Source organism: Trichomycterus rosablanca, chromosome 8 (genome assembly GCF_030014385.1).
Source record: "Trichomycterus rosablanca isolate fTriRos1 chromosome 8, fTriRos1.hap1, whole genome shotgun sequence".
Lineage (NCBI taxonomy): Eukaryota > Metazoa > Chordata > Actinopteri > Siluriformes > Trichomycteridae > Trichomycterus > Trichomycterus rosablanca.
Genome location: NC_085995.1, coordinates 23,151,302 through 23,178,940, shown reverse-complemented (window position 1 = coordinate 23,178,940; position 27,639 = coordinate 23,151,302). Strand labels below are relative to the sequence as shown.

General features: G+C 43.2%; 1 protein-coding gene across 1 annotated transcript in view; it reads right to left on the bottom strand.

Moving 5' to 3' along the window:
- LOC134318702 (cathepsin F-like) overlaps nucleotides 1-27,639 on the bottom strand; it is a 141,144-nt gene that overhangs the window by 98,659 nt on the left and 14,846 nt on the right. The window lies entirely within an intron of this gene.

The following is a 27,639-nucleotide window of genomic DNA, read 5'->3' as shown; positions in this document are numbered from 1 at the left end:
TGTTAAAGTCTACTAAGGTTTGTTATGGTCCAGTAAGGACTGTTATGGTCCAGTAAGGCCTGTTAAGGTCCAGTAAAGCCTGTTAAAGTCTACTAAGGTCTGTTAAGGTCCAGTAAGGCCTGTTAGGTCCAGTAAGACCTGTTAAAGTCTACTAAGGTTTGTTGAAGTCCAGTAAGGTCTGTTACATTTACATTTACATTTTCAGCATTTAGCAGACGCCTTTATCCAAAGCGACTTACATTACAGTTACAGTATACAGTCTGAGCAACTGAGGGTTAAGGGCCTTGCTCAAGGGCCCAACAGCAGCAACCTAGCAGTGGTGGGGCTTGAACCAGCAACCTTTGGATTACTAGTCCTGTGCCTTAACCACTAGGCTACGGCTTGCCCTGTTAAGGCCCAGTAAGGCCTGTTAAAGTCCAGTAAGGCCTGTTATAGTCCAGTAATGCCTGTTAAAGTCTACTAAGGTCTGTTAAGGTTCAGTAAGGCCTGTTGAAGTCCAGTAATGCTTTCAAAAGTCTACTAAGGTTTGTTAAGGTCCAGTAAGGCCTGTTAAGGTTCAGTAAGGCCTGTTAAGGTCCAGTAAGGCCTGTTAAGGTTCAGTAAGGCCTGTTAAGGTCCAGTAAGGCCTGTTAAGGCCCAGTAAGGCCTGTAAAAGTCCAGTAAGGCCTGTTAAAATCCAGTAATGCCTGTTAAAATCTACTAAGGTCTTTTAAGGTCCAGTAAGGCCTGTTAAGGTCCAGTAAGGCCTGTTTATGTCTACTAAGGTCTGTTAAGGTCCAGTAAGGCCTGTTAAGGTCCAGTAAGGCCTGTTAAGGTCCAGTAAGACCTGTTAAAGTCTACTAAGGTCTGTTAGGGTCCAGTAAGGCCTGTTAAAGTCTACTAAGGTCTGTTAAGGTCCAGTAAGGCTTGTTAAAGTCTACTAAGGCCTGTTAAGGTCCAGTAAGGCCTGTTAAGGTCCAGTAAGGTCTGTTAAAATCTAGTAAGGTCTGTTAAGGTCTGTTAAGGTCCAGTAAGGCCTGTTAAGGTCCAGTAAGGCCTGTTAAAGTCTAGTATGGTCTTTTAAGGTCCAGTAAGGCCTTTTAAGGTCCAGTAAGGCCTTTTAAAGTCTACTAAGGTCTGTTAAGGTCCAGTAATGCCTGTTAAAGTCTACTAAGGTTTGTTAAGATCCAGTAAGGCCTGTTAAAGTCCAGTAAGGCCTGTTAAGGTCCAGTAAGGCCTGTTAAAGTCTTCTAAGGTCTGTTAAGGTCCAGTAAGGCCTGTTAAAGTCTACTAAGGTCTGTTAAGGTCCAGTAATGCCTGTTGAAGTCTACTAAGGTTTGTTAAGGTCCAGTAAGGCCTGTTAAAGTCCAGTAAGGCCTGTTAAGGTCCAGTAAGGCCTGTTAAAGTCTACTAAGGTCTGATAAGGTCCAGCAAGGCCTGTTAAAGTCCAGTAATGCTTGTTAAAGTCTACTAAGGCCTGTTAAGGTCCAGTAAGGCCTGTTAAAGTCCAGTAATGCCTGTTAAAGTCTACTAAGGTTTGTTAAGGTCCAGTAAGGCCTGTTAAGGTCCAGTAAGACCTGTTAAAGTCTACTAAGGTTTGTTAAAGTCCAGTAATGTCTGTTATGGCCCAGTAAGGCCTGTTAAAGTCCAGTAATGCCTGTTAAAGTCTACTAAGGTCTGTTAAGGTTCAGTAAGGCCTGTTGAAGTCTACTAAGGTTTGTTAAGGTCCAGTAAGACCTGTTAAGGTTCAGTAAGGCCTGTTAAGGTCCAGTAAGGCCTATTAAAGTCTACTTAGGTCTGTTAAAGTCCAGTAAAGTCTGTTAAGGCCCAGTAAGGCCTGTTAAAGTCCAGTAAGGCCTGGTAAAATCTACTAAGGTCTTTTAAGGTCCAGTAAGGCCTGTTAAGGTCCAGTAAGGCCTGTTAAAGTCTACTAAGGTCTGTTAAGGTCCAGTAAGGTTTGTTAAGGTCCAGTAAGGCCTGTTAAGGTCCAGTAAGACCTGTTAAAGTCTACTAAGATCTGTTAAGGTCCAGTAAGGCCTGTTAAAGTCTACTAAGGTCTGTTAAGGTCCAGTAAGGCCTGTTAAGGTCCAGTAAGGCCTGTTAAGGTCCAGTAAGACCTGTTAAAGTCTACTAAGATCTGTTAAGGTCCAGTAAGGCCTGTTAAAGTCTACAAAGGCCTGTTAAGGTCCAGTAATGCCTGTTAAGGTCCAGTAAGGCCTGTTAAAGTCTACTTAGGTCTGTTAAAGTCCAGTAAGGCCTGTTAAGGTCCAGTAAGGCCTGTTAAAGTCCAGTAAGGCCTGTTAAGGTCCAGTAAGGCCTGTTAAGGTCCAGTAAGGCCTGTTAAAGTCTACTTAGGTCTGTTAAAGTCCAGTAAGGTCTGTTAAGGCCCAGTAAGGCCTGTTAAAGTCCAGTAAGGCCTGTTAAAATCTACTAAGGTCTTTTAAGGTCCAGTAAGGCCTGTTAAGGTCCAGTAAGGCCTGTTTATGTCTACTAAGGTCTGTTAAGGTCCAGTAAGGCCTGTTAAGGTCCAGTAAGACCTGTTAAAGTCTACTAAGGTCTGTTAAGGTCCAGTAAGGCCTATTAAAGTCTACTAAGGTCTGTTAAGGTCCAGTAAGGCTTGTTAAAGTCTACTAAGGCCTGTTAAGGTCCTGTAAGGCCTGTTAAAGTCTACTAAGGTCTGTTAAGGTCCAGTAAGGCCTGTTAAGGTCCAGTAAGGTCTGTTAAAATCTAGTAAGGTGTGTTAAGGTCTGTTAAGGTCCAGTAAGGCCTGTTAAGGTCCAGTAAGGCCTGTTAAAGTCTAGTAAGGTCTGTTAAAGTCTAGTAAGGTCTGTTAAAGTCTACTAAGGTTTGTTAAGATCCAGTAAGGCCTGTTAAAGTCCAGTAAGGCCTGTTAAAGTCCAGTAAGGCCTGTTAAGGTCCAGTAAGGCCTGTTAAAGTCTTCTAAGGTCTGTTAAGGTCCAGTAAGGCCTGTTAAGGTCCAGTAAGGCCTGTTAAAGTCTACTAAGGTCTGTTAAAGTCTACTAAGGTCTGTTAAGGTCCTGTAAGGCCTGTTAAAGTCTACTAAGGTCTGTTAAGGTCCAGTAAGGCCTGTTAAAGTCTTCTAAGGTCTGTTAAGGTCCAGTAAGGCCTGTTAAGGTCCAGTAAGGCCTGTTAAAGTCTTCTAAGGTCTGTTAAGGTCCAGTAAGGCCTGTTAAAGTCTTCTAAGGTCTGTTAAGGTCCAGTAAGGCCTGTTAAAGTCTACTAAGGTCTGTTAAGGTCCAGTAATGCCTGTTAAAGTCTACTTAGTTCTGTTAAGGTCCAGTAAGGCCTGATAAAGTCTACTAAGGTCTGATAAGGTCCAGTAAGGCCTGTTAAAGTCCAGTAATGCTTGTTAAAGTCTACTAAGGTTTGTTAAGGTCCAGTAAGGACTGTTATGGTCCAGTAAGGCCTGTTAAGGTCCAGTAAAGCCTGTTAAAGTCTACTAAGGTCTGTTAAGGTCCAGTAAGGCCTGTTAAAGTCCAGTAATGCCTGTTAAAAACTACTAAGGTTTGTTAAGGTCCAGTAAGGCCTGTTAAGGTCCAGTAAGACCTGTTAAAGTCTACTAAGGTTTGTTCAAGTCCATTAATGCCTGTTAAAGTCTACTTAGTTCTGTTAAGGTCCAGTAAGGCCTGTTAAAGTCTTCTAAGGTCTGTTAAGGTCCAGTAAGGCCTGTTAAGGTCCAGTAAGGCCTGTTAAAGTCTACTAAGGTCTGTTAAGGTCCAGTAAGGCCTGTTAAAGTCTTCTAAGGTCTGTTAAGGTCCAGTAAGGCCTGTTAAGGTCCAGTAAGGCCTGTTAAGGTCCAGTAAGGCCTGTTAAGGTCCAGTAAGGCCTGTTAAAGTCTACTAAGGTCTGTTAAGGTCCAGTAATGCCTGTTAAAGTCTACTTAGTTCTGTTAAGGTCCAGTAAGGCCTGTTAAAGTCTACTAAGGTCTGATAAGGTCCAGTAAGGCCTGTTAAAGTCCAGTAATGCTTGTTAAAGTCTACTAAGGTTTGTTAAGGTCCAGTAAGGCCTGTTAAAGTCTACTTAGGTCTGTTAAAGTCCAGTAAGGTCTGTTAAGGCCCAGTAAGGCCTGTTAAAGTCCAGTAAGGCCTGTTAAAGTCCAGTAATGCCTGTTAAAATCTACTAAGGTCTTTTAAGGTCCGGTAAGGCCTGTTAAGGTCCAGTAAGTTCTGTTAAAGTCTACTAAGGTCTGTTAAGGTCCTGTAAGGCCTGTTAAAGTCTACTAAGGTCTGTTAAGGTCCAGTAAGGCCTGTTAAAGTCTTCTAAGGTCTGTTAAGGTCCAGTAAGGCCTGTTAAGGTCCAGTAAGGCCTGTTAAAGTCTACTAAGGTCTGTTAAGGTCCAGTAATGCCTGTTAAAGTCTACTTAGTTCTGTTAAGGTCCAGTAAGGCCTGTTAAAGTCTACTAAGGTCTGATAAGGTCCAGTAAGGCCTGTTAAAGTCCAGTAATGCTTGTTAAAGTCTACTAAGGTTTGTTAAGGTCCAGTAAGGACTGTTATGGTCCAGTAAGGCCTGTTAAGGTCCAGTAAAGCCTGTTAAAGTCTACTAAGGTCTGTTAAGGTCCAGTAAGGCCTGTTAAAGTCCAGTAATGCCTGTTAAAAACTACTAAGGTTTGTTAAGGTCCAGTAAGGCCTGTTAAGGTCCAGTAAGACCTGTTAAAGTCTACTAAGGTTTGTTAAAGTCCAGTAAGGTCTGTTAAGGCCCAGTAAGGCCTGTTAAAGTCCAGTAATGCCTGTTAAAGTCCAGTAATGCCTGTTAAAGTCTACTAAGGTCTGTTAAGGTTCAGTAAGGCCTGTTAAAGTCCAGTAAGGCCTGTTAAAGTCCAGTAATGCCTGTTAAAGTCTACTAAGGTCTGTTAAGGTTCAGTAAAGCCTGTTGAAGTCCAGTAATGCTTTCAAAAGTCTACTAAGGTTTGTTAAGGTCCAGTAAGGCCTGTTAAGGTTCAGTAAGGCCTGTTAAGGTCCAGTAAGGCCTGTTAAAGTCTACTTAGGTCTGTTAAAGTCCAGTAAGGTCTGTTAAGGCCAAGTAAGGCCTGTTAAAGTCCAGTAAGGCCTGTTAAAGTCCAGTAATGCCTGTTAAAATCTACTAAGGTCTTTTAAGGTCCAGTAAGGCCTGTTTATGTCTACTAAGGTCTGTTAAGGTCCAGTAAGGCCTGTTAAGGTCCAGTAAGGCCTGTTAAGGTCCAGTAAGACCTGTTAAAGTCTACTAAGGTCTGTTAAGATCCAGTAAGGCCTGTTAAAATCTACTAAGGTCTGTTAAGGTCCAGTAAGGCTTGTTAAAGTCTACTAAGGCCTGTTAAGGTCCAGTAAGGCCTGTTAAAGTCTACTAAGGTCTGTTAAGGTACAGTAAGGCCTGTTAAAGTCTACTTAGGTCTGTTAAAGTCCAGTAAGGTCTGTAAAGGCCCAGTAAGGCCTGTTAAAGTCCAGTAAGGCCTGTTAAAATCTACTAAGGTCTTTTAAGGTCCAGTAAGGCCTGTTAAGGTCAAGTAAGGTTTGTTAAAGTCTACTAAGGTCTGTTAAGGTCCATTAAGGCCTGTTAAGGTCCAGTAAGGCCTGTTAAGGTCCAGTAAGACCTGTTAAAGTCTACTAAGGTCTGTTAAGGTCCAGTAAGACCTGTTAAAGTCTACTAAGCTCTGTTAAGGTCCAGTAAGGCTTGTTAAAGTCTACTAAGGTCCAGTAAGGACTGTTATGGTCCAGTAAGGCCTGTTAAGGTCCAGTAAAGCCTGTTAAAGTCTACTAAGGTCTGTTAAGGTCCAGTAAGGCCTGTTAAAGTCCAGTAATGCCTGTTAAAGTCTACTAAGGTTTGTTAAGGTCCAGTAAGGCCTGTTAAGGTCCAGTAAGACCTTTTAAAGTCTACTTAGGTTTGTTAAAGTCCAGTAAGGTCTGTTAAGGCCCAGTAAGGCCTGTTAAAGTCCAGTAAGGCCTGTTAAAGTCCAGTAATGCCTGTTAAAGTCTACTAAGGTCTGTTAAGGTTCAGTAAGGCCTGTTGAAGTCCAGTAATGCTTTTAAAAGTCTACTAAGGTTTGTTAAGGTCCAGTAAGGCCTGTTATGGTTCAGTAAGGCCTGTTAAGGTCCAGTAAGGCCTGTTAAAGTCTATTTAGGTCTGTTAAAGTCCAGTAAGGTCTGTTAAGGCCCAGTAAGGCCTTTTAAAGTCCAGTAAGGCCTGTTAAAGTCCAGTAAGGCCTGTTAAAGTCCAGTAAGGCCTGTTAAAATCTAATAAAGTCTTTTAAGGTTCAGTAAGGCCTGTTAAGGTCCAGTAAGGCCTGTTAAAGTCTACTAAGGTCTGTTAAGGTCCAGTAAGGCCTGTTAAGGTCCAGTAAGACCTGTTAAAGTCTACTAAGGTCTGTTAAGGTCCAGTAAGGCCTGTTAAAGTCTACTAAGGTCTGTTAAGATCCAGTAAGGCCTGTTAAAGTCTACTAAGGTCTGTTAAGGTCCAGTAATGCCTGTTAAAGTCTACTTAGTTCTGTTAAGGTCCAGTAAGGCCTGTTAAGGTCCAGTAAGGCCTGTTAAAGTCTACTAAGGTCTGATAAGGTCCAGTAGGGCCTGTTAAAGTCCAGTAATGCTTGTTAAAGTCTACTAAGGTTTGTTAAGGTCCAGTAAGGACTGTTATGGTCCAGTAAGGCCTGTTAAGGTCCAGTAAAGCCTGTTAAAGTCTACTAAGGTCTGTTAAGGTCCAGTAAGGCCTGTTAAAGTCCAGTAATGCCTGTTAAAGTCTATTAAGGTTTGTTAAGTTCCAGTGAGGTTTTTTATGGTCCTGAAAGGCCTGATAAGGTCCAGTAAGGCCTGTTAAAGTCTTCTAAGGTCTGTTAAGGTCCAGTAAGGCCTGTTAAGGTCCAGTAAGGCCTGTTAAAGTCTACTAAGGTCTGTTAAGGTCCAGTAATGCCTGTTAAAGTCTACTTAGTTCTGTTAAGGTCCAGTAAGGCCTGTTAAGGTCCAGTAAGGCCTGTTAAAGTCTACTAAGGTCTGATAAGGTCCAGAAAGGCCTGTTAAAGTCCAGTAATGCTTGTTAAAGTCTACTAAGGTTTGTTAAGGTCCAGTAAGGACTGTTATGGTCCAGTAAGGCCTGTTAAGGTCCAGTAAAGCCTGTTAAAGTCTACTAAGGTCTGTTAAGGTCCAGTAAGGCCTGTTAAAGTCCAGTAATGCCTGTTAAAGTCTACTAAGGTTTGTTAAGGTCCAGTAAGACCTGTTAAAGTCCAGTAATGCCTGTTAAAGTCTACTAAGGTCTGTTAAGGTTCAGTAAGGCCTGTTAAGGTCCAGTAAGACCTGTTAAAGTCTACTAAGGTCTGTTAAGGTCCAGTAAGGCCTGTTAAGGTCCAGTAAGACCTGTTAAAGTCTACTAAGGTCTGTTAAGGCCCAGTAAGGCCTGTTAAAGTCCAGTAAGGCCTGTTAAAGTCCAGTAATGCCTGTTAAAGTCTACTAAGGTCTGTTAAGGTTCAGTAAGGCCTGTTGAAGTCCAGTAATGCTTTCAAAAGTCTACTAACGTTTGTTAAGGTCCAGTAAGGCCTGTTAAGGTTCAGTAAGGCCTGTTAAGGTCCAGTAAGGCCTGTTAAAGTCTGCTTAGGTCTGTTAAAGTCCAGTAGGCCTCTTAAAGTCTACTAAGGTCTGTTAAGGTCCAGTAAGGCCTGTTAAGGTCCAGTAAGGTCTGTTAAAATCTAGTAAGGTCTGTGAAGGTCTGTTAAGGTCCAGTAAAGCCTGTTAAGGTCCAGTAAGGCCTGTTAAAGTCTAGTAAGGTCTGTTAAGGTCCAGTAAGGCCTTTTAAGGTCCAGTAAGGCCTTTTAAAGTTTACTAAGGTCTGTTAAGGTCCAGTGAGGTTTTTTATGGTCCTGAAAGGCCTGTTAAAGTCTACTGAGGTCTGTTAAGGTCCATTAATGCCTGTTAAAGTCTACTAAGGTTTGTTAAGATCCAGTAAGGCCTGTTAAAGTCCAGTAAGGCCTGTTAAGGTCCAGTAAGGCCTGTTAAAGTCTTCTAAGGTCTGTTAAGGTCCAGTAAGGCCTGTTAAAGTCTACTAAGGTCTGTTAAGGTCCAGTAATGCCTGTTAAAGTCTACTAAGGTTTTTTAAGGTCCAGTAAGGCCTGTTAAAGTCCAGTAAGGCCTGTTAAGGTCCAGTAAGGCCTGTTAAAGTCTACTAAGGTCTGATAAGGTCCAGCAAGGCCTATTAAGGTCCAGTAAGACCTGTTAAAGTCTACTAAGGTTTGTTAAAGTCCAGTAATGTCTGTTAAGGCCCAGTAAGGCCTGTTAAAGTCCAGTAAGGCCTGTTAAAGTCCAGTAATGCCTGTTAAAGTCTACTAAGGTCTGTTAAGGTCCAGTAAGGCCTGTTAAAGTCCAGTAAGACCTGTTAAAGTCTACTTAGGTTTGTTAAAGTCCAGTAATGTCTGTTAAGGCCCAGTAAGGCCTGTTAAAGTCCAGTAAGGCCTGTTAAAGTCCAGTAATGCCTGTTAAAGTCTACTAAGGTCTGTTAAGGTCCAGTAAGGCCTGTTAAAGTCTACTAAGGTCTGTTAAGGTCCATTAAGGCCTGTTGAGGTCTATTAAGGTCTGTTAAGATCCAGTAAGTCCTGTTAAGGTCCAGTAAGGCCTGTTAAGGTCTACCAAGGTCTGTCAAGGTCCAGTAAGGCCTGTTAAGGTCCAGTAAAGCGTGTTAAGGTCCAGTAAGGCCTTTTAAGGTCAAGTATGGTCTGATAAGGTCAAGTAAGGCCTGAAATAATTCACTAAGACCTGTTAAGGTCAAGTAAGGACTGTTAAAGTCCAGTAAGGCCTGTTAAAGTCTACTCAGGCCTGTTAAGGTCCAGTAAGTCCTGTAAAGGTCCAGTAACGTTTGTTAAGGTCCAGTAAGGCCTTTTAAACTCTACTAAGGCCTTTTAAAGTCTACTAAGGTCTATTAAGCTCCAGTAAGGTTTGTTAAGGTCCAGTAAGGCCTGTTAAGATCCAGTAAGGCCTGTTAAGGTCCAGTAAGGCCTGTTAAGGTCCAGTAAGGCCTTTTAAGGTCCATTAAGGCCTTTTAAGATCCAGTATGGTCTGTTAAGGTCCAGTAAGGCATGTTAAAGTCCATTAAGGCCTGTTAGGGTCCGGTAAGGCCTGTTAAGGTCTACTAAGGTCTATTCAGTTCCAGTAAGGCCTGTTAAGGTCCAGTAAGGCCTGTTAAAGTCTTTTAAGGTCTGTTAAGGTCCAGTAAGGCCTGTTAAAATCTACTAAGGTCAGTTAAAGTCCAGTAAGGCCAGTTAAGGTCCAGTATGGTCTGTTAAGGTCCAGTATGGTCTGTTAAGGTCCAATAAGAACTGTTAAAGTCTACTAAGGTCAGTTAAGGTCCAGTAAGGTGTGTTGAGGTCCAGTAAGGCCTGTTATAGTCTACTGAGGTCTTTTAAGGTCCAGTAAGGCCTGTTAAAGTCTACTAAGGTCTGTTAAGGTCCAGTAAGGCCTGTTGAGGTCCATTAAGGCCGGTTAAGGTCCGGTAAGGCCTGTTAAGGTCTTCTAAGGTCTATTCAGTTCCAGTAAGGCCTGTTAAAGTCTTTTAAGGTCTGTTAAGAACCAGTAAGGCCTATTAAAATCTTCTAAGGCCTGTTAAAGTCTATTAAGGTCTGTTATGGTCCAGTAAGGCCTGTTAAAATCTAATAAGGTCTGTTAAAGTCTATTAAGGTCTGTTATGGTCCAGTATGGTTTGTTAAGGTCCAGTAAGGCCTGTTAAAGTCTACTTAGGTCTTTTAAGGTCCAGCAAGGCCTTTAAAGGTCCAGTTAGGCCTGTTAAGGTCTACTAAGGTCCAGTATGGCCTGTTAAGGTCCAGTAAGGCCTGTTAAAGTCTACTAAGGTCTGTTAAGGTCCAGTAAGGCCTGTTAAGGTCCAGTAAGACCTGTTAAAGTCTACTAAGGTCTATTCAGTTCCAGTAAGGCCTGTTAAGGTCCAGTAAGGCCTGTTAAAGTCTTTTAAGGTCTGTTAAGAACCAGTAAGGCCTATTAAAATCTACTAAGGCCTGTTAAAGTCTATTAAGGTCTGTTAAGGTCCAGTAAGGCCTGTTAAAATCTACTAAGGTCTGTTAAAGTCCAGTAAGGCCTTTTAAGGTCCAGTATGGTCTTTTAAGGTCCAGTATGGTCAGTTAAGTTCCAGTAAGGTGTGTTAAGGTCCAGAAAGACCTGTTGAGGTCCAGTAAATCCTGTTATAATGTACTAAGGTCTGTTAAGGTCCAGTAAGGCCTGTTAAAGTCTAGTAAGGTCTCTTAAGGTCCAGTAAGGCCTGTTAAAGTCTACTAAGGTCTGTTAAGGTCCAGTAAGGCCTGTTGAGTTCCATTAAGGCCTGTTGAGGTCCGGTAAGGCCTGTTAAGGTCTACTAAGGTCTGTTAAGGTCAAGTATGGCCTTTTAAGGTCCAGTATGGTCTGATAAGGTCCAGTAATGCCTGTTAAGGTCAAGTATGGTCTGCTAAGGTCCAGTCAGGCCTGTTAAAGTGTACTAATGTCTGTTAAGGTCCAGTAAGGCCTGTTAAAGTCTACTAAGGTCTGTTAAGGTCCAGTAAGGCCTGTTGAGTTCCATTAAGGCCTGTTAAGGTCCGGTAAGGCCTGTTAAGGTCTACTAAGGTCTGTTAAGGTCCAGTATGGCCTTTTAAGGTCCAGTATGGTCTGATAAGGTCCAGTAATGCCTGTTAAGGTCAAGTATGGTCTGCTAAGGTCCAGTCAGGCCTGTTAAAGTGTACTAATGTCTGTTAAGGTCCAGTAAGGCCTGCTAAAGTCTGCTAATGTCTGTTAAGGTCCAGTAAGGTGTGTTTAGGTCCAGTAAGGCCTGTTAAAGTCTACTAAGGTCTTTTAAGGTCCAGTAAGCTGTGTTTAGGTCCAGTAAGGCCTGTTAAAGTCTACTAATGTCTGTTAAGGTCCAGTAAGGTGTGTTTAGGTCCAGTAAGGCCTGTAAAAGTCTACTAAGGTCTGTTAAGGTCCAGTAAGCTGTGTTTAGGTCCAGTAAGGCCTGTTAAAGTCTACTAAGGTCTGTTAAGGTCCAGTAAGGTGTGTTTAGGTCCAGTAAGGCCTGTTAAAGTCTAATAAGGTCTGTTAAGGTCCAGTAAGCTGTGTTAAGGTCCAGTAAGGCCTGTTGAGGTCCAGTAAGGTGTGTTTAGGTCCAGTAAGGCCTGTTAAAGTCTACTAAGGTCTGTTAAGGTCCAGTAAGGTGTGTAAAGGTCCATTAAGGCCTGTTGAGGTCCAATTAGGCCTGTTAAAGTTTACTAAGGTCTGTTAAGGTCCAGTAAGGCCTTTTAAAGTCTATTAAGGTCTGTTAAGGTCCAGTAAGGCCTGTTAAGGTCCAGTTTGGTCTGTTAAGGTCCAGTTTGGTCTGTTAAGGTCCAGTAAGACCCGATAAGGTCCACTAAAGCCTTTTAAGGTCCAGTAAGACCTCTTAAAGTCTTCAAAGGTCTGTTAAGGTCCAGTAAGGCCTGTTAAGGTCCAGTAAGGCCTGTTAAAGTTTACTAATGTCTGTTAAAATCCATTAAGGCCTGTTAAGGTCCAGTATCATCTGTTAAGGTCCAGTATGGTCTGTTAAGTTCCAGTAAGGCCGGTTAAAGTCTACTAATGTCTGTTAAGGTCCAGTTAGGTGTGTTAAGGTCCAGTAAGGCCTGTTGAGGTCCAGTAAGGCCTGTTAAAGTCTACAACAGTCTGCTAAGGTCCAGTAAGGCCTGTTAAAGTCTACTAACGTCTGTTAAGGTCCAGTATGGCCTGTTAAAGTCCAGTAAGACCTATTAAGGTCCAGTAAGGCCTGTTAAAGTCTACTAAGGTTTGTTAAGGTCCAGTAAGGCATGTTAAAGTCTACTAATGTCTGTTAAGGTCCAGTAAGGCCTGTTGAGGTCCAGTAAGGCCTGTTGAGGTCCAGTAAGGCCTGTTGAGGTCCAGTAAGGCCTGTTAAGGTCCAGTAAGGCCTTTTAAAGTCTATTAAGGCCTGTTAAGGTCCAGTATGGCCTGTTAAGGTCTACTAAGGTCTGTTAAGGTCCAGTAAGGCTTGTTAAAGTCTACTAATGTCTGTTAAGGTCCAGTAAGGCCTGATGAGGTCCAGTAAGGCCTGTTGAGGTCCAGTAAGGCCTGTTGAGGTCCAGTAAGGCCTGTTGAGGTCCAGTAAGGCCTGTTAAGGTCCAGTAATGCCTTTTAAAGTTTATTAAGGTCTGTTAAAGTCCATTATGGCCTGTTAAGGTCTATTAAGGTCTGTTCAGGTCCAGTAAGTCTTGTTAAGGTCCAGTAAGGCCTGTTAAGGTCTACTAAGGTCTGTTAAGGTCCAGTAAGGCCTGTTAAGGTCCAGTAAGGCCTGATGAGGTCCAGTAAGACCTGTTAAAATCTACTAAGGTTTTTTAAGGTCCAGTAAGGCCTGTTAAAGTCTACTAAGGTCTGTTAAGGTCCAGTAAGGTCTATTAAGGTCCAGTAAGGCCTGTTAAAGTTCAGTAAGACCTGTTAAAAACCATTAAGGCCTGTTAAGGTCCAGTAAGGCCTTTTAAAGTCTACTAATGTCTGTTAAAATCCATTAAGGCCTGTTAAGGTCCAGTATCATCTGTTAAGGTCCAGTAAGGCCTGTTAAAGTCTACTAATGTCTGTTAAGGTCCAGTTAGTTGTGTTAAGGTCCAGTAAGGCCTGTTGAGGTCCAGTAAGGCCTGTTAAAGTCTACAACGGTCTGCTAAGGTCCAGTAAGGCCTGTTAAAGTCTACTAAGGTCTGTTAAGGTCCAGTAAGACCTATTAAGGTCCAGTAAGGCCTGTTAAAGTCTACTTATGTCTGTTAAGGTCCAGTAAGGCCTGTTGAGGTCCAGTAAGGCCTGTTAAAATCTACTAAGGTCTGTTGAGGTCATGTAAGGCCTGTTAAAATCTACTAAGGTCTGTTAAGGTCCAGTATGACCTGTTAAGGTCCAGTAAGACCTATTAAGGTCTACTAATGTCTGTTAAGGTCCTGTATGGCCTGTTAAGGTCCAGTAAGGCCTTTTAAAGTCTACTAAGGTTTGTTAAGGTCCAGTAAGGCCTTTTAAGGTCCAGTAAGGCCTGTTAAAGTCTATTAAGGTCTGTTAAGGTCCATTAAGACCTTTTAAGGTCCAGTAAGGCCTGTTAAGGTCTACTAATGTCTGTTAAGGTCCAGTAAGGCCTGTTAAGGTCCAGTAAGACCTGTTAAAGTCTACTAAGGTTTTTTAAGGTCCAGTAAGGCCTGTTAAAGTCTACTAAGGTCTGTTAAGGTCCAGTAAGGTCTGTTAAGGTCCAGTAAGGCCTGTTAAAGTCCAGTAAGACCTGTTAAAATCCATTAAGGCCTGTTAAGGTCCAGTAAGACCTGTTAAAGTCTACTATTGTCTGTTAGGGTCCAGTAAGGCCTGTTAAGGTCCAGTAAGGCCTTTTAAGGTCCAGTAAGACCTGTTAAAGTCTACTAAGGTCTGTTAAGGTCTTGTAAGGCCTGTTAAAGTCTACTAAGGTCTGTTAAGGTCCAGCATGGCCTGTTAAGGTCCAGGATGGCCTGTGAAGGTCCAGTAAGACCTATTAGGGTCCAGTAAGGCCTGTCAAAGTCTACTAAGGTCTGTTAAGGTCCAGTAAGGCCTGTTAAGGTCCTTTAAGGTCTGTTAAAATCCAGTAAGGTCTGTTAAGGTCCAGTAAGAGCTGTTAAAGTCCAGTAAGACCTGTTTAGGTCCAGTGAGATCTGTTAAAGTCCAGTAAGACCTGTTAAGGTCCAGTCAGGCCTGCTAAAGTCTAATAAGGTCTGTTAAGGTCCAGTAATGCCTGTTAAAGTCTACTAAGGTCTGTTAAGGTCCAGTATGGCCTGTTGAGGTCCAGTAAGGCCTGTTGAGGTCCAGTAAGGCCTGTTGAGGTCCAGTAAGGCCTGTTAAAGTATACGAAGGTCTGTTAAGGTCCAGTAAGGACTTTTAAGGTCCAGTAAGGCCTTTTAAGGTCCAGTAAGGCCTGTTAAAGTCTACTAAGGTCTGTTAAGGTCCAGTAAGGTCTTTTAAGGTCCAGTAAGGCCTGTTAAAGTCTACTAAGGTCTGTTAAGGTCCAGTAAGGCCTTTTAAGGTCCAGTAAGGCCTGTTAAGGTCTACTAAGGTCTGTTAAGGTCCAGTAAGGCCTGTTAAGGTCCAGTAAGGCCTGTTAAAATCTACTAAGGTCTGTTAAGGTCCAGTAAGGCCTGTTAAGGTCCAGTAAGGCCTGTTAAAGTCTACTAAGGTCTGTTAAGGTCCAGTAAGGCCTTTTAAGGTCCAGTAAAGCCTGTTAAGGTCTACTAAGGTCTGTTAAGGTCCAGTAAGGTCTGTTAATGTCCAGTAAGGTCTGTTAAGGTCCAGTAAGGCCTTTTAGGGTCCAGTAAGGCCTGTTAAGGTCCAGTAAGGCCTTTTAATATCCAGTAAGGCCTGTTAAAGTCTACAAAGGTCTGTTAAGGTCCAGTAAGGCCTGTTAAGGTCCAGTAGGGTCTGATAAGGTCCAGTAAGGCCTGTTAAGGTCCAGTATGATCTGTTAAGGTCCAGTAAGGCCTATTAAAGTCTTCAAAGGTCTGTTAAGGTCCAGTAAGGCCTTTTAAGGTCCAGTAAGGCCTGTTAAAGTCTACTAAGGTCTGTTAAAGTCCATTAAGGCCTTTTTAGGTCCAGTAAGGCCTGTTAAGGTCTACTAATGTCTGTTAAGGTCCAGTATGGCCTGTTAAGGTCCAGTTAGGCCTTTTAAAGTCTACTAAGGTCTGTTAAGGTCCAGGAAGGCCTGTTAAGGTCCAGTAAGACCTGTTAAAGTCTACTAAGGTTTGTTAAGGTCCAGTAAGGCCTGTTAAAGTCTACTAAGGTCTGTTAAGGTCCAGTAAGGTCTGTTAAGGTCCAATAAGGCCTGTTAAAGTCCAGTAAGACCTGTTAAAATCCACTAAGGCCTGTTAAGGTCCAGTAAGATCTGTTAAAGTCTACTAAGGTCTGTTAAGGTCCATTAAGGCCTTTTAAAGTCTACTAAGGTCTGTTAAGGTCCAGTATGGCCTTTTAAGGTCCAGTAAGGCCTGTTAAGTTCCAGTAAGGTCTGTTAAAATCCAGTAAGGTCTGTTAAGGTCCAGTAAGATCTGTTAAAGTCCAGTAAGACCTGTTTAGGTCCAGTAAGATCTGTTAAAGTCCAGTAAGACCTGTTAAGGTCCAGTCAGGCCTGTTAAAGTCTATAAGGTCTGTTAAGGTCAAGTATTGCCTCTTAAGGTCCAGTAAGGCCTGTTAAAGTTTACTAAGGTCTGTTAAGGTCCAGTAAGTCCTTTTATGGTCCATTAAGGCCTGTTAAGGTCTACTAAGGTCTGTAAGGTCCAGTAAGGCCTGTTAAGGTCCATTAAGGCCTGTTAAAGTCTACTAAGGTCTGTTAAGGTCCAGTATTGCCTGTTAAACTCTACTAAGGTCTGTTAAGGTCCAGTATGGCCTGTTAAGGTCCAGTAAGGCCTGTTAAAGTCTACTAAGGTCTGTTAAGGTCCAGTAAGGTCTTTTAAGGTCCAGTAAGGCCTGTTAAAGTTTACTAAGGTCTGTTAAGGTCCAGTAAGGCCTTTTATGGTCCATTAAGGCCTGTTAAGGTCTACTAAGGTCTGTAAGGTCCAGTAAGGCCTGTTAAGGTCCAGTAAGGCCTGTTAAAGTCTACTAAGGTCTGTTAAGGTCCAGTAAGGCCTTTTAAGGTCCAGTAAGGCCTTTTAAGGTCCAGTAAGGCCTGTTAAGGTCTACTAAGGTCTGTTAAGGTCCAGTAAGGTCTGTTAATGTCCAGTAAGGTCTGTTAAGGTCCAGTAAGGCCTTTTAAGGTCCAGTAAGGCCTGTTAAGGTCCAGTAAGGCCTTTTTATGTCCAGTAAGGCCTGTTAAAGTCTACAAAGGTCTATTAAGGTCCAGTAAGGCCTGTTAAGGTCCAGTAAGGCCTGTTAAAGTCCAGTAAGACCTGTTAAAATCCACTAAGGCCTGTTAAGGTCCAGTAAGATCTGTTAAAGTCTACTAAGGTCTGTTAAGGTCCAGTAAGGCCTGTTGAAGACCAAGATGGCGGCGCGTGCACAACGCGAGGCTCAGCGTCTCTCCAGACTTTGCATATTAGTAGTTATTAGTTTACTGTTTTTTAGTTTTTGCGTTCCATACTGCCAGGCGAGCATCTCATATAGCCGGCAGACACTGATTAATATTGGTTTAAATAACTTAAATGGTAAATTTGATCTGCAACTTCCTCTGGAAATCTCCGGATCACCGTGGACTACGGAATCGACTTACTCAGCTGAACGAAGCCGGCGCAAGCGCAGAGAACGTAAACAAAGGCGAGGAAAACGCGGAGGGCTACGGGCTAAGCTAACGCTAAACCCGCATCGTACACCGGTTCCCAGCATTTTTCTCACCAATGTACGATCTCTGTCTAACAAAATGGATGAGCTGCGACTCTGGACTACAACACACAAGTGGATCATGGAATGTAACATCATGATTCTGACGGAGACGTGGCTGAATTGTAACATCCCCAGCAGCGCGGTGGAGCTGGATGGACGTAGCATGTTCAGAGCGGACAGAGTGGCAGCAAACTTTGGTAAGAGTAAAGGAGGAGGTCTGTGCATTTATGTGAACAAATCGTGGTGTACAGACTCCATTGTAACTGAAAGTCACTGCTCTGCGAACGTGGAGTATCTGATGATTAAGTGCAGACCTTTTTATCTACCGAGAGAGTTCTCCACTGTTGTTGTTACTGCAGTTTACATCCCACCTGATGCCAATGCCAAGTTAGCTTTGGAAGAACTGAGTACAGCAGTCAGCAAACAACAAACTGCACATCCAGACGGATTATTTATCATTGCGGGGGATTTTAATCACACCAACCTGAGGACAGTTCTACCAAAATTCCATCAGAATGTCTCATTCTCCACTAGAGGAAAGAACACCCTGGACCATGTGTATTCGAACATTGCAAAAGCATACAAAGCCACCCCCCTCCCCCACCTGGGACAGTCTGATCACCTCTCATTGTTCCTGCTTCCCAGGTATGTGCCACTCATCAAATGTGTGAAAACCACAACAAGGACAGTTAAAGTGTGGCCAGACGGAGCCATCTCCTCCCTACAGCATCAGTTCCATAACACTGATTGGAGCATGTTTTCGTCTGAAGCCTCCATGGACATAGACTTGGACACATACACATCATCTGTAGTAAACTACATCAACACGTGTATTGATAATGTCACCTCTGTCAAGCATGTGAAAATCATCCCCAACCAGAAACCCTGGATGAACGCTGAGGTTCGACTTCTACTGAAAGCACGACACGCTGCATTCAGATCGGGTGACACTGAGGCCTACAGCTCAGCCAGGGCAAATCTGAAAAGGGGCATCAGAAGAGCCAAACACACCTACAAACTGTCTGTTGAGGAGCACTTTCACAACTCTGACTCCCGTCGTATGTGGAAGGGCATTCAGACACTCACCAGCTACAAACCCTCACATCCAACCCCTCCATCCAACAGTGCATCCCTCCCAGATGAGCTTAACAGGTTCTACGCTCGCTTTAACTACAATGGACTTCACACCACACAGAGTCGACTACCTGAGGACTGCAACCTCCTTACACTCTCTACAGCTGAGGTGTGTTCAGTACTAAGTAAAGTAAACGCGAGGAAGGCTGCCGGCCCTGACGGCATCCCTGGACGTGTCCTGAGAGCATGCGCTGAACAGCTAGCCCAGGTCTTTACTAACATCTACAACCTGTCACTGGCCCAGGCTACTGTTCCTACGTGCTGGAAGACATCGATCATCATTCCGGTGCCAAAGCGTACTACTGCAGCTTGCCTGAATGACTTTAGACCGGTAGCACTCACACCTATTGCAATGAAGTGCTTTGAGAAACTGGTTCTCTGCCATCTGAAAGCGGCGCTTCCACCAGCACTGGATCCCTACCAGTTTGCCTACCGTGCTAACAGATCAACAGAGGATGCCATTTCCACTGCCCTTCACTCCGCTCTCACCCATCTGGACAATAATGACACCTACATACGGATGCTGTTTATTGATTTCAGTTCCGCCTTCAATACGGTAATCCCAACCAAGCTGGTAGCCAAGCTCAGTGACCTGGGAATCAGCACCCCCATGTGTAACTGGGTCTTGAACTTTTTAACAAACAGACCCCAGTCTGTAAGGTTGGGTAGTCAGGTGTCCTCTAGCCTGACTTTGAGCACTGGTGTTCCACAGGGCTGTGTGTTAAGTCCATTGCTTTTCTCCCTGTTCACCCACGACTGTGTGCCGCTGCATAGATCCAACACCCTCATCAAGTTTGCAGACGACACCATAGTGGTTGGCCGCATCAAAGACAACGACGAATCGGCCTACAGGGAGGAGATCCAGCACCTGGTGGCGTGGTGTTCCTCCAACAACCTTCATTTAAACACAGATAAGACCAAAGAGCTCATCGTGGACTTCCGGAAAACCAAGAGCTGCACACATCTCCCTGTCCTTATCAATGGTGACGAGGTGGAGCGTGTCTCCAGTTTTAAGTTTTTGGGCATCCACATCTCTGAGGATCTTTCCTGGACCCACAACACATCCTGTCTGGTGAAGAAAGCGCAGCAGCGCCTTTACTTCTTGAGGAGACTAAAAAAGGACCATCTGTCTCCCCAGATTCTCACAAACTTCTACCGCTGCACCATCGAGAGCATACTGTCCAACTGTGTGACAGTGTGGTACGGCAGCTCCACTGTGGCTGACAGGAAGGCCCTTCACAAGGTGGTGAGGACTGCTCAACGAATCATCGGTACACAGCTCCCCACCATCGGAGACCTTCACCACCAGCGCTGTGTGCGCAGAGCACACAGTATCATCAGGGACCCCTACCACCCCAGCCACACACTGTATAACCTTCTGCCATCTGGGATAAGATACATGAGCATACGTGCCAGGACCAGTCGGTTAAAAAACAGTTTTTTTCCCACCTCAATAACTTTATTGAACACCACTATTCGCCGTTAACACACATTCTGGACATTCTGAACTGAACACTGGACCTATTATTTATTATTTATCATTGCACTGTTTGGATTACACACTGGACTGTTGTGTTGTTATTTATCATTGCACATTTCTCATTGCACAAGTTGCACCTGCACTTTAACATCACCCCGGACTGCACGCTGGACTGTCGTAATTATTTATCATTGCACCTGCACTTTACACAACTGTCATACATATATATGTATAGTTATAGTTATTTTTTTCACCATCCTTATATAGTTATAGTTACAGCTGTATAGTTATTATTTACACATCCTTTATCCCAATACTGTTATTACTAATATATACCTAACTAATCTTATTATTATTACTGTTATTATTATAATACATATTCATTTTTACTAATATGCTTATTGTTATTATTGCTATTATGTATATAATAATATGTACATAGATATAATTTCATATATGTAACTAGCTATAGTTATAACTCTATATTCATATTAATCATAGGTATATGTTACTAATATTCTCTGTCTTTTTGCACAATGCTACTATTTGCACTTCTGGTAGATGCTAACTACATTTCGTTGCCTGTACCTGTACTAAGCAATGACAATAAAGTTGAATCTATCTATCTATCTATCTATCTATATTGAGGTCCAGTAAGGCCTGTTAAAGTCTACTAAGGTCTGTTAAGGTCCAGTAAGGTGTGTAAAGGTCCATTAAGGCCTGTTGAGGTCCAATTAGGCCTGTTAAAGTTTACTAAGGTCTGTTAAGGTCCAGTATGGCCTGTTAAGGTCCAGTAAGACCTATTAAGGTCCAGTAAGGCCTGTTAACGTCCAGTAAGGCCTGTTAAAGTCTACGAAGGTCTGTTAATGTCCAGTAAGGCCTGTTAAGGTCAAGTAAGGCCTGTTGAGGTCCAGTAAGGCCTGTTAAAGTCTAGTAAGGTCTGTTAAGGCCCAGTGAGGTCTGTTAAGGCCCAGTAAGGCCTGTTAAGGGCCAGTAAGGCCTGTTAAAGTCTACTAAGGTCTGTTAAGGTCCAGTAAGGCCTGTTAAAGTCTACTAAGGTCTGTTAAGGTCCATTAAGGCCTGTTAAGGTTCAGTAAGGCCTGTTAAAGTCTAGTAAGGTCTGTTAAGGTCCAGTAAGGCCTGTTAAAATCCAGTAAGGCCTGTTAAGGTCCAGTAAGGCCCGTTAAAGTCTACTAAGGTCTGTTAAGGTCCAGTAAGACCTGTTAAAGTCTACTAAGGTCTGTGAAGGTCCAGTAAAGCCTGTTAAGGTCCAGTAAGACCTTTTAAAGTCTTATAAGGTCTGTTAAGGTCCAGTAAGGCCTGTTAAGATCCAGTAAGCCCTGTTAAAGTCTACTAAGGTCTGTTAAGGTCCAGTATGGTCTGTTAAGGTCCAGTAAGGCCTGTTAAGGTCCAGTAAGGCCTGTTAAGGTCCAGTAAGACCTTTTAAAATCTACTAAGGTCTGTTAAGGTCCATTAAGGCCTTTTAAGGTCCATTAAGGCCTTTTAAGGTCCAGTAAGGTCTTTCAAGGTCCAGTAAGGCCTGTTAAGGTCCAGTAAGGCCAGTTAAAGTCTACTAAGGTCTGCTAAGTTCCAGTAAGGCCTGTTGAGGTCCAGTAAGGCCTGTTAAAGTCTACTAAGGCCTTTTAAGGTCCAGAAAGGCCTGTTAAGGTCCAGTAATACCTTTTAAAGTCTTCTAAGGTCTGTTAAGGTCTAGTATAGCCTGTTAAGGTCCAGTAAGGTCTGTTAAGGTCCAGTATGGTCTGTTAACGTCCAGTAAGGTCTGCTAAGGTCCAGTAAGGTCTTTTATGGTCAAGTAAGGCCTGTTAAGGTCCAGTAAGGCCTGTTAAAGTCTACTAAGGTCTGTTAAGGTCCAGTAAGGCCTGTTGAGGTCCAGTAAGGCCTTTTAAAGTGTACTAAGGTCTGTTAAGGTCCAGTAAGGCCCGTTAAGGTTCAGTAAGGCCTGTTGAGGTCCAGTAATGCCTGTTAAGGTCCAGTAAGGCCTGTTAAGGTCCAGTAAGACCTGTTAAAGTCTACTAAGGCCTGTTAAGGTCCAGTAAGACCTTTTAAAGTCTACTACGGTCTGTTAAGGTCCATTAAGGCCTTTTAAGGTCCAGTAAGGCCTGTTAAGGTCCAGTAAGGCCTGTTAAGGTCCAGTATTGCCTGTTATGGTCCACAAAGGCCTGTTAAAGTCTACTAAGGTCTTTTAAGGTCCAGTAAGGCCTGTTAACGTCCAGTAAGGCCTGTTAAAGTTCACTAAGATCTGTTAAGGTCCAGTTAGGCCTGTTAAGATCTAGTAAGGCCTGTTATGGTCCACTAAGGCCTGGTAAAGTCTACTAAGGTCTTTTAAGGTCCAGTAAGGCCTGTTAACGTCCAGTAAGGCCTGTTAAAGTTTACTAAGATCTGTTAAGGTCCAGTTAGGCCTGTTAAGGTCAAGAAAAGCCTGTTGAGGTCCAGTAAGGCCTGTTAAAGTCTACTAAGGTCTGTTAAGGTCTAGTATAGCCTGTTATGTTCCAGTAAGGTCTGTTAAGGTCCAGTATGGTCTGTTAACGTCCAGTAAGGTCTGCTAAGGTCCAGTAAGGTCTTTTAAGGTCAAGTAAGGCCTGTTAAGGTCCAGTAAGGCCTGTTAAAGTCTACTAAGGTCTGTTAAGGTCCAGTAAGGCCTGTTGAGGTCCAGTAAGGCCTTTTAAAGTGTACTAAGGTCTGTTAAGGTCCAGTAAGGCCTGTTAAGGTCCAGTAATGTCGTTTAAGGTCCAGAAAGGCCTGTTAAGGTCCGGTAAGGCCTGTTAAAGTCTACTAAGGTCTGTTAAGGTCCAGTAAGGCTTGTTGAGGTCCAGTAAGGCCTGTTAAAGTCTAATAAGGCCTGTTAAGGTCCAGTATGGCCTGTTAAGGTCCAGTAAGGCCTGTTGAGGTCCAGTAAGGCCTGTTAAGGTCCAGTAAGGCGTGTTAAGGTCCAGTAAGACCTGTTAAAGTCTACTAAGGCCTGTTAAGGTCCAGTAAGGCCTGTTAAGGTTCAGTAAGGCCTGTTAAGGTCCAGTAAGACCTTTTCAAGTATACTAAGGTCTTTTAAGGTCCAGTAAGGCCTGTTAACGTCCAGTAAGGTCTGTTAAAGTCTACTAAGGTCTGTTAAGGTCCAGTTAGGCCTGTTAAGGTCTAGTAAGGCCTGGTAAAGTCTACTAAGGTCTGTTAAGATCCAGTAAGGCCTGTTAAGGTCCAGTAAGGCCTGTTGAGGTCCAGTAAGGCCTGTTAAGGTTAAGTAAGGCCTGTTAAAGTCTAGTAAGGTCTGTTAAGGTCCAGTAAGGCCTGTTAAAATCCAGTAAGGCCTGTTAAGGTCCAGTTAGGCCTGTTAAAGTCTACTAAAGTCTGTTAAGGTCCAGTAAGACCTGTTAAAGTCTACTAAGGCCTGTGAAGGTCCAGTAAAGCCTGTAAAGGTCCAGTAAGACCTTTTAATGTCTACTAAGGTCTGTTAAGGTCCAGTGTGGTCTGTTAAGGTCCAGTAAGGCCTGTTAAGGTCCACTAAGACCTTTTAAAGTCTACTAAGGTCTGTTAAGGTCCAGTAAGGCCTGTTAAAGTGTACTAAGGTCTGTTAAGGTCCAGTAAGGCCTGTTAAGGTCCAGTAATGTCGTTTAAGGTCCAGAAAGGCCTGTTAAGGTCCAGTAAGGCCTGTTAAAGTCTACTAAGGTCTGTTAAGGTCCAGTAAGGCCTGTTAAAGTCTAATAAGGCCTGTTAAGGTCCAGTATGGCCTGTTAAGGTCCAGTAAGGCCTGTTGAGGTCCAGTAATGCCTGTTAAGGTCCAGTGAGGCGTGTTAAGGTCCAGTAAGACCTGTTAAAGTCTACTAAGGCCTGTTAAGGTCCAGTAAGGCCTGTTAAGGTCCAGTAAGGCCTGTTAAGGTCCAGTAAGACCTTTTAAAGTATACTAAGGTCTTTTAAGGTCCAGTAAGGCCTGTTAACGTCCAGTAAGGTCTGTTAAAGTTTACTAAGGTCTGTTAAGGTCCAGTTAGGCCTGTTAAGGTCTAGTAAGGCCTGTTAAGGTCCAGTAAGGCCTGTTAAAGTCTACTAAGGTCTGTTAAGGTCCAGTAAGGCCTGTTAAGGTCCAGTAAGGTCTGTTAATGTCCAGTAAGGCCTGTTAAGGTCCAGTAAGGCCTGTTAAGGTCCAGTAAAGCCTGTTAAAGTCTACTAAGGTCTGTTAAGGTCCAGTAAGGCCTCTTAAAGTCTACTAAGGTCTGTTAAGGTCCAGTAAGTCCTGTTAAGGTCCAGTAAGGTCTGTTAAGGTCCAGTAAGGCCTGTTAAAGTCTACTAAGGTCTGTTAAGGTCCAGTAAGGCCTGGTAAAGTCTACTAAGATCTGTTAAGGTCCAGTAAGGCCTTTAAAAGTCTACTAAGGTCTGTTAAGGTCCAGTAAGGGCTGTTAAAGTCTACTAAGGTCTGTTAAGGTCCAGTAAGTCCTGTTAAGGTCCAGTAAGGTCTGTTAAGGTCCAGTAAGGCCTGTTAAAGTCTACTAAGGTCTGTTAAGGTCCAGTAAGGCCTGTTAAAGTCTACTAAGGTCTGTTAAGGTCCAGTAAGGCCTGTTAAGGTCCAGTAAGGTCTGTTAAGGTCCAGTAAGGCCTCTTAAAGTCTACTAAGGTCTGTTAAGGTCCAGTAAGGCCTGTTAAGGTCCAGTAAGGTCTGTTAAGGTCCAGTAAGGTCTGTTAAAGTCTACTAAGGTCTGTTAAGGTCCAGTAAGACCTGTTAAAGTTCAGTAAGGTCTTTTAAGGTCCAGTAAGGCCTGTTAAGGTCCAGTAAGGCCTGTTAAAGTCTACTAAGGTCTGATAAGGTCCAGTAAGGCCTGTTAAGGTCCAGTAAGGTCTGTTAAAGTCTACTAAGGTCTGATAAGGTCCAGTAAGGCCTGTTAAGGTCTACTAAGGTTTGTTAAGGTCCAGTAAGGCCTGTTAAGGTCCAGTAAGGCCTGTTAAAGTCCAGTAAGGCCTGTTAAAGCCTTTTAAAGTCCAGTAAGGCCTGTTAAAGCCTGTTAAAGTCTACTAAGATCCATGAAAGATCTCACCTGGTGGGGTAAGAATGATTCTGAGAAAGGTGAGGTCAGTCCAGAATTACACGGGAGGAGCTTGTCAATGATCTCAAGGGAGCTGAGAGCACAGTCACCAAGAAAACCATTAGTAACACACTTCGCCGTAATGGATTGAGTTCCTGCAGTGCCCGCAAAGTCCCTTTGCTCAAGAAGGCTCTTGTACAGGCCCGTCTGAAGTTTGCCAATGAACACCTGAATGATCCAGCATTTCTCTGCTCCCAGCTCCCTTGAGATCATTGACAAGCTCCTCCCGTGTAATTCTGGACTGACCTCACCTTTCTCTTAATCATGTTAAGGTCCAGTAAGGCCTGTTAAGGTCCAGTAAGGCCTGTTAAAGTCTACTAAGGTCTTTTAAGGTCCAGTAAGGCCTCTTAAAGTCTACTAAGGTCTGTTAAGGTCCAGTAAGGCCTGTTAAGGTCCAGTAAGGCCTGTTAAGGTCCAGTAAGGCCTGCTAAAGTCTACTAAGGCCTGTTAAGGTCCAGTAATGCTTGTTAAATTCTACTAAGGTTTGTTAAGGTCCAGTAAGGACTGTTAACGTCCAGTAAGGCCTGTTAAGGTCCAGTAAAGCCTGTTAAAGTCTACTAAGGTCTGTTAAGGTCTAGTTAGGCCTGTTAAGGTCCAGTAAGGCCTGTAAAAGTCCAGTAAGGCCTGTTAAAGTCCAGTAATGCTTGTTAAAGTCTACTAAGGTTTGTTAAGGTCCAGTAAGGACTGTTAAGGTCCAGTAAGGCCTGTTAAGGTGCAGTAAGGCCTGTTAAGGTCCAGTAAGGCCTGTTAAAGTCTACTAAGGTCTTTTAAGGTCCAGTAAGGCCTGTTAAAGTTTACTAAGGTCTGTTAAGGTCCAGTAAGGTCTGTTAAAGTCTACTAAGGTCTGTTAACGTCCAGTAAGGCCTCTTAAAGTCTACTAAGGTCTGTTAAGGTCCAGTAAGGCCTGTTAAGGTCCAGTAAGGTCTGTTAAGGTCCAGTAAGGCCTGTTAAAGTATACTAAGGTCTGTTAAGGTCCAGTAAGACCTGTTAAAGTTCAGTAAGGTCTTTTAAGGTCCAGTAAAGCCTCTTAAAGTCTACTAAGGTATGTTAAGTTGCAGAAAGGTTTTTTAAGGTCCAGTAAGGCCTGATAAGGTCCAGTAAGGCCTGCTAAAGTCTACTAAGGCCTGTTAAGGTCCAGTAATGCTTGTTAAATTCTACTAAGGTTTGTTAAGGTCCAGTAAGGACTGTTAAGGTCCAGTAAGGCCTGTTAAGGTCCAGTAAAGCCTGTTAAAGTCTACTAAGGTCTGTTAAGGTCTAGTTAGGCCTGTTAAGGTCCAGTAAGGCCTGTTAAAGTCCAGTAAGGCCTGTTAAAGTCCAGTAATGCTTGTTAAAGTCTACTAAGGTTTGTTAAGGTCCAGTAAGGACTGTTAAGGTCCAGTAAGGCCTGTTAAGGTCCAGTAAAGCCTGTTAAAGTCTACTAAGGTCTGTTAAGGTCCAGTAAGTTCTGTTAAAGTCCAGTAATGCCTGTTAAAGTCTACTAAGGTCTGTTAAGGTTCAGTAAGGCCTGTTAAGGTCCAGTTAGGCCTGTTAAAGTCTACTAAGGTCTGTTAAGGTCCAGTAAGGCCTGTTAAAGTCTACTAAGGTCTGTTAATGTCCAGTAAGGCCTGATAAAGTCTACTAAGGTCTGTTAAGGTCCAGTAAGGCCTGTTAAGGTCCAGTAAGGTCTGTTAAGGTCCAGTAAGGCCTGTTAAGGTCTACTAAGGTCTGTTAAGGTCCAGTAAGGCCTGTTAAGGTCCAGTAAGGTCTGTTAATGTCCAGTAAGGCCTGTTAAGGTCCAGTAAGGCCTGTTAAGGTCCAGTAAAGCCTGTTAAAGTCTACTAAGGTCTGTTAAGGTCCAGTAAGGCCTCTTAAAGTCTACTAAGGTCTGTTAAGGTCCAGTAAGTCCTGTTAAGGTCCAGTAAGGTCTGTTAAGGTCCAGTAAGGCCTGTTAAAGTCTACTAAGGTCTGTTAAGGTCCAGTAAGACCTGGTAAAGTCTACTAAGGTCTGTTAAGGTCCAGTAAGGCCTTTAAAAGTCTACTAAGGTCTGTTAAGGTCCAGTAAGGGCTGTTAAAGTCTACTAAGGTCTGTTAAGGTCCAGTAAGTCCTGTTAAGGTCCAGTAAGGTCTGTTAAGGTCCAGTAAGGCCTGTTAAAGTCTACTAAGGTCTGTTAAGGTCCAGTAAGGCCTGTTAAAGTCTACTAAGGTCTGTTAAGGTCCAGTAAGGCCTGTTAAGGTCCAGTAAGGTCTGTTAAGGTCCAGTAAGGCCTCTTAAAGTCTACTAAGGTCTGTTAAGGTCCAGTAAGGCCTGTTAAGGTCCAGTAAGGTCTGTTAAGGTCCAGTAAGGTCTGTTAAAGTCTACTAAGGTCTGTTAAGGTCCAGTAAGACCTGTTAAAGTTCAGTAAGGTCTTTTAAGGTCCAGTAAGGCCTCTTAAAGTCTACTAAGGTCTGATAAGGTCCAGTAAGGCCTGTTAAGGTCCAGTAAGGCCTGTTAAAGTCTACTAAGGTCTGATAAGGTCCAGTAAGGCCTGTTAAGGTCCACTAAGGCCTGTTAAAGTCTACTAAGGTTTGTTAAGGTCCAGTAAGGCCTGTTAAGGTCCAGTAAGGCCTGTTAAGGTCCAGTAAGGCCTGTTAAAGTCCAGTAAGGCCTGTTAAAGCCTTTTAAAGTCCAGTAAGGCCTGTTAAAGCCTGTTAAAGTCTACTAAGATCTATGCAAGATCTCACCTGGTGGGGTAAGAATGATTCTGAGAAAGGTGAGGTCAGTCCAGAATTACACGGGAGGAGCTTGTCAATGATCTCAAGGGAGCTGGGAGCACAGTCACCAAGAAAACCATTAGTAACACACTTCGCCGTAATGTATTGAGTTCCTGCAGTGCCTGCAAAGTCCCTTTGCTCAAGAAGGCTCATGTACAGGCCCGTCTGAAGTTTGCCAATGAACACCTGAATGATCCAGCATTTCTCTGCTCCCAGCTTCCTTGAGATCATTGACAAGCTCCTCCCGTGTAATTCTGGACTGACCTCACCTTTCTCTTAATCATTCTTACCCCACCAGGTAAGATCTTGCATGGAGCTCAAGAGTGAGGGTGATTGTGATCTTGTATTTCTTCCATTTTCGAATTATCGCACCAACAGTGGTCTCTTTCTCACCAAGCTTCTTGCTGATGGTCTTGTAGCCCATTCCAGCCTTGTGCAGGTCTACAATCTTGTCCCTGACGTCCTTTGATAGCTCTTTGGTCTCGCCCATGGTGGTCGAGAGATTTGAACGGAAGAAACTGATTCTGTGACAGGAGTCTTTTATACGGGGACAGGAGTAATTTGTGTACCGGTCTGTGGGGGTCAGAATTATTGCTGGTTGGTAGGGGATCAAATACTTATTTCCCTTAATTAAATACAAATTAATTTATAACTTTTATTTAATGGTTTTTTTCTGGATTTGTTGTTGATATTCTGTCTCTCTCTGTTAAAATAAACCTTCCATAAAAATTATAGACTGTTCAAGTCTTTGTAAGGGGGTAAACTTACAAAATCAGCAGGGGATCAAATACTTATTTCCCCCACTGTATGCTTTTATTTAGTGCCAGTTTCTGAAGATCAACCATATTTTGTTCAAATTTGCCATATTTTATGGTCTCATTCCACACTTGAGCATATTAATGCATGAATACTTGTCTTTGATGTTTAGGTACATGTATGAATGTCAGTT